This window comes from Acipenser ruthenus, chromosome 47, assembly GCF_902713425.1.
Source record: "Acipenser ruthenus chromosome 47, fAciRut3.2 maternal haplotype, whole genome shotgun sequence".
Lineage (NCBI taxonomy): Eukaryota > Metazoa > Chordata > Actinopteri > Acipenseriformes > Acipenseridae > Acipenser > Acipenser ruthenus.
In genome coordinates, this window is record NC_081235.1 from 1,334,276 (window position 1) to 1,344,047 (window position 9,772).

General features: G+C 36.2%; 1 long non-coding RNA gene across 1 annotated transcript; it reads left to right on the forward strand.

Annotated features, from left to right (window-relative positions):
- The first annotated feature begins 233 nt into the window (after nt 1–233).
- LOC117966321 (uncharacterized) lies at nt 234–9,422 on the forward strand. Its single transcript, XR_004661659.2, has 4 exons — nt 234–330; nt 1,076–1,158; nt 4,592–4,642; nt 8,495–9,422. It is a non-coding gene; the product is annotated as an uncharacterized LOC117966321 (long non-coding RNA).
- Nucleotides 9,423–9,772: the final 350 nt, after the last annotated feature.

The following is a 9,772-nucleotide window of genomic DNA, read 5'->3' on the forward strand; positions in this document are numbered from 1 at the left end:
TCCAATTTAGGAGCACAAAGCACTTTTACAATTAAAACTATAAAGCCCATGCAGGCAGACATTAAAGATCCCAGAAATAAGAAGCAAGCGAACAAAATCCATCAAAAAGCAGACAACACAAATAAATAACACAACAAAATGCTGTTCAGCAAGTCTGTGTGAGTAAGCATACGCCTATTGGTAGAACTGCTTTCAGTTTAATTTCTTTGTGTTTCATTATAAAAATAGTTTCACTTTTACTGATCTGATAAAGACTTGGACTTCCTCATTTTTGTGCAGATTCACTTGAGAAGTCAGTCTGAGCCGGAGAGATCCGTCTTACTTTGCCAGGTATGTCTGTTATTCTTCAAAATGTTTGTAGTTTTTATCTCATGTTACGTTAATTCATCATTTAAGGAATCTCCTCCATATTTGTTACATCCAATTTCGAGCTCTGAAGTTTGGCAGATATCAGTATAATACAGGCACTTACAAAATAGATGCAGTGCAAAAAATAAGGAACTAGGTGAGCTACATTATTCATGAATTCAACAAAAGTGCAAAACAGACTTGTGTACCTGTTTGTATTTGAAAACTTTTGTATCAAAAAGAGAAAAGAATTTGAAGTTTTTATAAAACTGTTTTCTTGATTTGTTTTTAAATGTGCTAATTGGCAATCTAAGAATACCAAGCACATATTGTAACACACGGAAAAATGTTCATGTTTGATTCAAATACAACTTATCTATTTAAAACAAGTGATTTTTAAAACCCCAAAAGACTAAAGCCAAGGTTTACAATTAGAAAAGCAAACTTTGAAGATATGAAAAAGAGACTAACCTAAGTAGATTGGAATAAAATAGAGAAAACATCCACAGAAAAGGTTTTTACAAAGGAGGACACAGACATGCCCCACATTTCGACCTGTTCCTATCCAGTTTTAAATAATTTTAGCATAACAGAGGCAAAAGTGTTAAAAGGGACTAGAAGCTCTTAAAATAAACAAATCCCCTGGGCCAGATGAGATCCTCCCAATAGTACTCAAAGAAATGATAGAAGTAAAATTTACAAACTGCTAACCAAGATCATGCAACAGTCTCTTGACACAGGGGTTGTACCGACAGACTGGAGAATTGCAAACGTAATACCGAGCCACAAAGGGAGACAAAACCAAACCAGGTAACTATAGACCAATAAGCCTGACTTCTATTCTATGTAAACTATAATAAGACCCAAAATGGAAAATTACCTATATGGTAACAGTATCCTGGTAGACAGTCAATAGATAATTGCAAAGAATAGGACATGGTTTATTTAGATTTCCATAAAGTTTTTGACAAAGTCCCGCATAAAAGATTAATTCTCAAACTGAACACATTAGGGATTCAAAGAAAATGCATGCACATGGATTAGGGAGTGGTTAACATGTAAAAAACAGAAAGTACTGATTAGAGGAGAAACCTCAAAATGGAGTGAGGTAACCAGTGGTGTACCACAGGGATCAGTATTAGGTCCTCTGCTATTCCTAATCTACATTAAATGATTTAGATTCTGGTATAGTAAGCAAACTTGTTGGCAAACCTGTTGCAGCAGCAAAGGTCATTCAGTGTAATGTACTGCACGCAGGCAATAAAAATGTGCATTAGAAATATCATATGGGTGATACTGAAATTGAAGGAATCTATAAAAGACCTAGGAGTTTGTTGACTCGGAAATGTCCTAAAACAATTTTTGTATACAAAGACAAAAGTAGTGCTAGTGCAAGGTTAGTGCTTCAGTCGAGTATCCAGCAACAGTGCTTTGGTTCTGCAAATACAGTACATAGTAGGAGCGGAAGATTGATAGCTCAGACACTCTTGGCAGTAGTGAGGTTTTGGAGATATGTTTGAGAAATAAAAAAAAATGACTTGTTAAGAAAATGTTTAGAATGAGGAACACATCCCGGAACTATAATGTTAAGCAAGTCTAGACAATGTGGGGAAGCTATAAAAAAGGCCAACAAGATGCTCGGATATATTGTGTTGAATTTAAAATCAAGGGAAGTAATGTTAAAAAAAAAAAAAAAAAAAACACACTTTACAATGCATTAGTAATACCTTATCTAGAATATTGCGTTCAGTTCTGGTCACCTTGTTACAAAAATGATATTGCTACTCTAGAAAGAGTCCAAAGCAGAGGGACCAGAATTATCCCGGGTTTAAAAGGGATGTTGTATGCAGACAGGCTAAAAGAATTGAATCTATTCAGTCTTGAACAATGAAGACTACGTGGCGATCTGATTCAAACATTCAAAATCCTAAAAAGTATTGACAATGTCGACCCAGGGGACTTTAACCTGAAAAAAAGAAACAAGGCCCAGGGGCCATAAATGGAGATTAGATAAACGGGCATTCAGAACAGAAAATAGGAAGCACTTTTTTTTTTTTTTTTTTTTTTTTTTTTTTTTTACACAGACAATTGTGAGGGTCTGGAACCAACTCCCCAGTAATGTTGTTGAAGCTGACACCCTGGGATCCTTCAAGAAGCTGCTTGATGAGATTCTGGGATCAATAAGCTACTAACAACCAAACAAGCAAGATGGGCTGAATGGCCTCCTCTCGTTTGTAAACTTTCTTATGTTAATAAATTGCAGTGCAAAATAATGAGCTTGGGGATGCCACCTTGTTATTGGTGACAACAAGCTGTTTGGGTGTCACCTCTTACTAGGAAATCAGATTAAATTACATTTCATACTGTAATTAAGACAGTAGGTACTTACTTTTTATGGATAACCAAGAACAAATCCTCATTTTTTAAATGATCCGATTTATAATTTATGCATCCTGAAAATGTACAATGTATACAGCTCGAAAGCATTTCACATATAACATCAATAAATATATTTACAGATCACCTAGAAAATATATTCCTTTCAGCTAGTTTTTCATTTATTAACATTGAAAAATGACTAGCTGGACTGGAGAGGTGGGGTCATTGCACAGGAAATGCTCAAAACACAAACAAGTTCCTCTCCTCCCATTCAGTTGCAGTAACACACAGGCTTGCAAACCAACCAAACAAACAAAGAACAGCCAAGCTGAGACTATCAGTGAAAAAGACTAGTAGCACAGCTGCTGCATTTCAGTCCTGAACTAGACCGAGCGAAGGAGCCATCTCCCTGCTCCTCTTAATCCAAAGCAATTTACAGAAGTTAAAGGGCAGTACTGGTTAAAATGCAAGAACCAATCTACAATGTATAAAAACTACATACAAATAGTTGAATATATAGTAATCTAGAGTGCAGTTTTTAAACAAGTGAGTCTAGAGAATATAGTGATAGTGCGATCTACACAGGAATAAAAAGCAATAAACACTGTGCTTCTGGAGAACTGTCTGGACCATCAACAAACAACTAACCACAGTTGCCAATGTGTTCTCTGCAAGAGCATAACCGCAGGGTTAGAGAAGAACTGGGAAAGGATGATACATGAAGGGTCTCACTCATGCCTTGCACACAAATCCAAGAAGGGTTCTGCTTGGAAGATACCGAGTAAGCAGGGATCACACGGGGAATTTGCAGTATTTGAATGTCGAAAAAAAAATGACAGCAGGAATTGGCACTGACACCACAAAATGCGTGTAGGTTTGTTTGAATCATCTGAAAATACTCCATTATACAACACCATTTAAACTTAAAGTACACACACGACTATGGTTTACACTTATTTCAAGATAAATTTAGCAAAAAATAAATATAAAATCACTGGGAGCATACAAAAATGGTTTACTATTTAAATAGATATTTATGTTTCACCTGGCCATTAATAAAAGATAATGAATAACTTATCTATTTATAAACAATTAATAGAAAGAGAAATCAAGCTTATGTCTATTACCTGGTTAACAGTTAATTGACACCCCTAAAATAAAGCGTGACCCAACGATAAGTCTCAAATGTGCAGTTTTGAAAGACACACACATAATAGCAAAATGTAAGACCTCTGGTAGTACACAAAAGTTCTTTCCTCAACTTCCAGGAAGTCTCTTACTGCTTTGCTTCCTAGCTCTTATCACCCCATTTAGTGGCTGCAACGCATATCAGTCATGAGGGGAAGCAGCAGCTGGTTGGTTACTGACAGGAAAGGCATCCCTGAATAATTGCAATATCATTTCCTCATTTCTTCTTTTTAAGAGTCTTTTGGCTAATTTGATTACCATTATATATGCTGCCTTAATTACTATGGTCAAATCTCCCATTTACAGAACACATGGCTGCGACTAGTTATTGGGATAACATACAGTAGCTACTGCATTGTCAAAAAGTAATGTCTTGCTATTCAGTTAACTCGTGATCTTGTGGACTTCATTAAAAAGAGACACTTCTTCACGCAGTGTGGCAATGGCAAAGTTTGGGAGTATGAAATGAGTTACCTAGTCATGTAGATATAGATTTGAACAACACATTCCCTGTTAAATATTTCCATGTACTGTGCATCTGGATACTCGCTCATATTTGGCTCGACTACACCTTGAATAATTCTGGCTCGTTCACCTGTAATCTAACCCTGTTTAGTTGAAGTAGTTTAGTTTTTGCTGATCTGATAAAGACTTGGACTTCCTTATTTTTGTGCAGATTCACTTGAGAAGTCAGTCTGAGTCGACGAGATCCGTCTTACTTTGCCAGGTATGTTTCTGTTATTCTTCAAAATGTTTGTAGTTTCTCATGTTACGTTAATTCATCATTTAAGGAATCTCCTCCATATTTGTTAAATCCAATTTAGAGCTCTGAAGTTTGGCAGATATCAGTATAATACAGGCACTTACAAAACAATAGATGCAGTGCAAAAAATAAGGAACTAGGTGGAGCTACATTTGTGAATTCAAAAGTGCAAAACAGACTTTTCTGTATTCCTGTTCTTTTTTTATTTGAAAACTTATTTTGTATCTTATTTAAAAAAAAATTTGATATTGAAGTTTTTAAAACTCTACGTTTTCTTGATTTCTATTTTATATGTGGTAATTGGCCATCTAAGAACAACAAGCATATATTTGTAAGATACACTGAAACATGTTCATGTTTCTGATTCAAATCCAACTTATCTATTTAAAACTGTGTTAAAACTGATTTAAAAGCAACACAAAATCAGCCAAGCTAAGACTATCACAGTGAAAAAGACTAGGAGCACAGCTGCTGCTCTTCAGTCCTGAACTAGACTGAGCGAAGGAGCCATCTCCCCGCTCCTCTTTTATACCTGTGCTCCAGCTAAACTATACGTTAATGAACCAAAAAAAAAAAAGATTTGATATTTTATTTAACAAAATAGTTTTCCATTCTAAAAAAATGAGTTAATAGTCTCTGAAAATTCTACTTAAATAAAAATAGAAAATACTCTAATTTAGCCTCAGCATTCCCTCTCTCCCACCCAACCAGAATGTGGGCATTCAAAGGGGGGAGGTGGCCAAAGGGCTAGTATGCGGTGTGCATATAAGGGGGAGTGTGTGTCAGTGTGTGTGGTGTGTGTGTCAGTGTGTGTTAATTGTTCACATGGGAATGTAGGGTTTGGGTTTATTCACGTGGGAATGGTGATTGTACAGTTAATTGTTTCATTATTCACGTTATTGTTCACTGGGTATAAGGGGAAACGGGTTGGCTGTGGAGAGAGTGTTGGTGTTTTGGTGGCGTTTCTGCTTTGTTTCTATTCTACGGACTGTGAATAGACGTGCTCTAGAAGCACTTCACTGCAGCTTTCCGCCTCCAAGTCTCTCACTTCCGCCTGTTTCAATAGCGGGCAACACCACAGTGTCACATTTGTTAAACATTGTTCATTAACAGCAGTATATCCATAATTACACATTAGCTGCAAAGCCACCATTTAAATGCTACCGGAATTGTCCAAATATGGCATACGTGTCATTCAAACACAACATGCATGTACGCTATCTCTGTCGATCTGTCGATCTATGGCTATGTTTGGGGGGAGGGGGGGGGGGGTATTTTTGATCACATGACGTCCCTTTAAAATTTAGAGACGATTCTGATTCTTAATTTAAACAAAAGAACATTTAAAACTGCAAAACAAGGTCACTCGTTTTTACCTTTATCTTGACCGAGTCTGTATTTGTAGAAAAAAAATAGGCCTATATTAAAGCAGTTCACAATGAATAGTTTACTCTGAATTAGAATTTGGAGATGGCTTACCAACTAATGCTTGGAGGGAGGAAGAGAGATGGTCAAAAAAAAATTAAAAAGTATTTCTACGCAATAAACAATAATTTAAATCAGTTTACATGAAATCAATGCAAATAAACAAGGAATCGGCTCTAAAATGACCTGCAGTTGTATAAGGCAGTGGTGTGCAAACTTGGGGGCGGGCGCGCTCCCCTCCTCCCCCTCCCACTAAGGCGGTCGCGAATGACTAAAGAGGCAGTTATGTTAAAAAAAAAAAAAAAAAAAAAACATTTTAAATAAATACATAAAAAACAGCTAATTAGGCCAAGTACTTACCTTTCAAATGAGCCGTTGACGATTACTCTAGGACTTGTAGAACCGGAGAAATTATGTTTGAAGCGGCGAGCGTGTCAGTGAAACTGCAGTGAACAGTGCCGATAAGTGTAAAAAAAAAAAAAAAAAAAGTTCCTGGATTATTGTAAATCGCGTATTTTTTCAGAGATTTAACAAGAAAATTCCAGATATAGCTAAATACATAAATGTTACCAAACAGTCTTAAAAGTCGGAGTGTAAGCGCATCTCTGCAACATATAAATAATGCCAAATCAAACACGTCAAATGGCATGGGCTTGCATTGTTAGGAGATATGCACACAGGACGTGAGCTTGCGAATCAAACAATGAAAATTATTGATTTAAATTGAATAAGGCACAACACAAGTGAAGCGATTGGCGTAAATGAAGCGAGCAAATACAGAAATACATTTGTTTTATTTATAGTTTGCTACACGCTGTTCGCGTCGCAATGGACCAATCAGAATAAGGTCAAAGGTAGCAGCTGTCAGACTGTCAGTGTCTCGCTCACGCAGAGATTACCACAGAAATAATACAAAAAAAATCTACATCAATGAGAATTTAATTATTAAAAGTCGAAAAATATAATGGTTCTTTATGATGCCAGTGTCTGGTTATAAAAGACACGCACATGTCAAGAAATAGCAGAACTGGAAATTGATGGCATGTCTATCACTATTTCACCGTAATATTAGTCGGTGACGGAGCGCCACACACTGGTTTTTTATTTCTGTAAAATGATGCTTCTTTGTTTCAATAATGTTGACCAATAATAATAATAATAATAATAATAATAATAATAATAATAATAATAATAAAATAATAAACCACATTAGCTCTTTCACAAGCCGGTTGAATTCCCTAAACGGTTTCCTTTTTTAGTGTATGGTGTTCCCATGCTCTGCTGTGTTTTATTTATTTTATTTCGTCTTTTCTTTTCATGTCTAGCGACATTTGTATTGTATTTGTGTCGTTCACTTCCGATGTGCATATCTTGTGAAAACCTAAAATTTAATTGCTGAACGATAATGTTTTTCAGATGTATCTGCGGGTAACTGTTGAATCGCCAAGTTTAAACAAACAAAAAAAAAGTGTTACATTACATGTATTTTTTCACGGATTTGTTAGAAATAACAAATAAATCCGTGAAAACTGCAATAAAAAGGCTACAAAACGTGATGGATATGTTTTTCCAACCAGTGAGCAGCCTATCCTGTTCTAATAATAACAGTGCAATGTAATGTATGCATTTCAAATAACAAAATACTTAATTCCCAAAATTAAATAAAACAGTTTTTATTATTACTATTGGCTTAAATACATGTTACTAAACATGTAAATGATCCCTTTAAGACACATTTCACTCCACCTGTTCTGAAGCACATTTTAATTATGATGCTGATAAGGATGCGTTAACGGCACAATGCAGACGAATAAGATGTCAATGAGAAAATTGGTCGTGATGAGTGATGATTGACGGTAAATGATATTACGCATCACCCGATGAAGTACTGACATGTTAAACACTATTACTGGCACGATAAAGGAGATGGTAAGTTTTATGAATATGGGCCAGGATGTTTTACAATGAAAACACATGTTTCCTATAGTGTGTGCTAATCTCCCTATCAAAAGAGGTGCGCTGTTGATGCCCCAACCCCTATACTTATATAAACCTCACACAATCTTTGATCCAGGTTCCACATTCGCTGGTCAAAGGTTAGGTCACTGGGATTTTGCATTTACTCCCAAATAAAGAAATGTGGCCCTGTGGCTCTGAAAGTGTGGACTCCAGCTCCACAACAGCCGGAGGGTGAAGGGGGTAGCAGCTCTTTTATAGCAGGGACACACCCACCAGTCAGTCAAGGAACAACAGCTGACCAACCCTGAGCTACGGTTCTTTGTAAACAAACCTCAGCTGGTAACTCGTCAGAGCCTGGAAGCAAGCGAGAAGCGGTGGTGGTACGCTGTTCCAGTTACATAATAAAATAGTAATAATTTTTTTTGTTCACAGCATGTCAGAAAGCGAATCAACCAGTCAAGAAGATGCTGATAACTACTCACCTGTGACTGGCAATGAATGTTATATATATGTAATTCGTGAAAAAGACACAGATTACTACAAAGTGGGGTGCACCGTAAATCCCTCCAAGAGACTGGGAGACCTACGGACTGGGAATCCCCGTAAGCTAATATTCAAACGTATTAAGAAGGTAGATGATAAAAAATGGGAGAAATATGTTCAAAACAAGCTGAAGGATTACAGCGTCACACAGGGTGGTGGGACAGAATAGTTTCAAATACCAATTCAATATAAACACATTATTTATGATGTGCTTAATGAAGTACCCTATGCAAACCTTTCAGAACATTCTGTTGGCGAGGAATAAAACACATAAGCTGGTTTCACTTCATATTTCAGCATTACAATTGATGTTGAATCACAGAATTACCGACACCAGCTCAATTTTGCACAGTGCAGCTTTGTCTCTCTTGCATTAGATTATAAAGCTGAAATAAACAAAGTTATACACATTTTCAAACCTATTATTAGCAATTTCAAGATCATTCCCTCATCTCTTCTATTAAGTGTCCTTTGGTTCTTTTAATTTGGAATATGCAGTTGTCAAGCAGTTATTTTTACGAGCACACTAGTGGTCCATCATTATATATTCTGCTTTAAATTACTATATAGTCATATCTCCCATAAACATAACCCATGTTTGTGACTAATTATTGGGATAACAAAGCTAATGCATTGTCAACAAGCAATGTCTAGCTATTTAGTTGAATCATTTGCCACTTTATATTTCTATGAAATTATGTAAAATACTAAAATTGCCTCTGTCATTTCTCAGAAGACTAAAGGATACTGTATGTGCCCGTTTAGGCCTGTGATGCAATGTTAATAAACAGGAACCCTATTTCGCTTTGGTTTACAACTTGACTGTGGACTTCATTAAAAACAGAGTCACTCCTTCATACAGAGGGTATGGAACAACTACCTAGTCATGTTGTTCAGGCAGATCAAACTAGACAAGCTTTTGAGATCAATCACTTACTCTGAACCAGAAGAGCTCTGATGAGCCCCATGACTGCATCTTGTTCAAAGATTCTTATGTTTATGTTCAGTAAGTTTGTAAAGGGTACATAAGGACCTTTATTTTATTGTTACATTCCCAAGTGTTGATACAACTGTTTACGTAAGGTGTGTGTAGTTTTATTTATATTTTGACCACTTTTTTAAACTTCTAAATTGCATTCCCTGCCTCAAGATGGCTTCAGATGTACC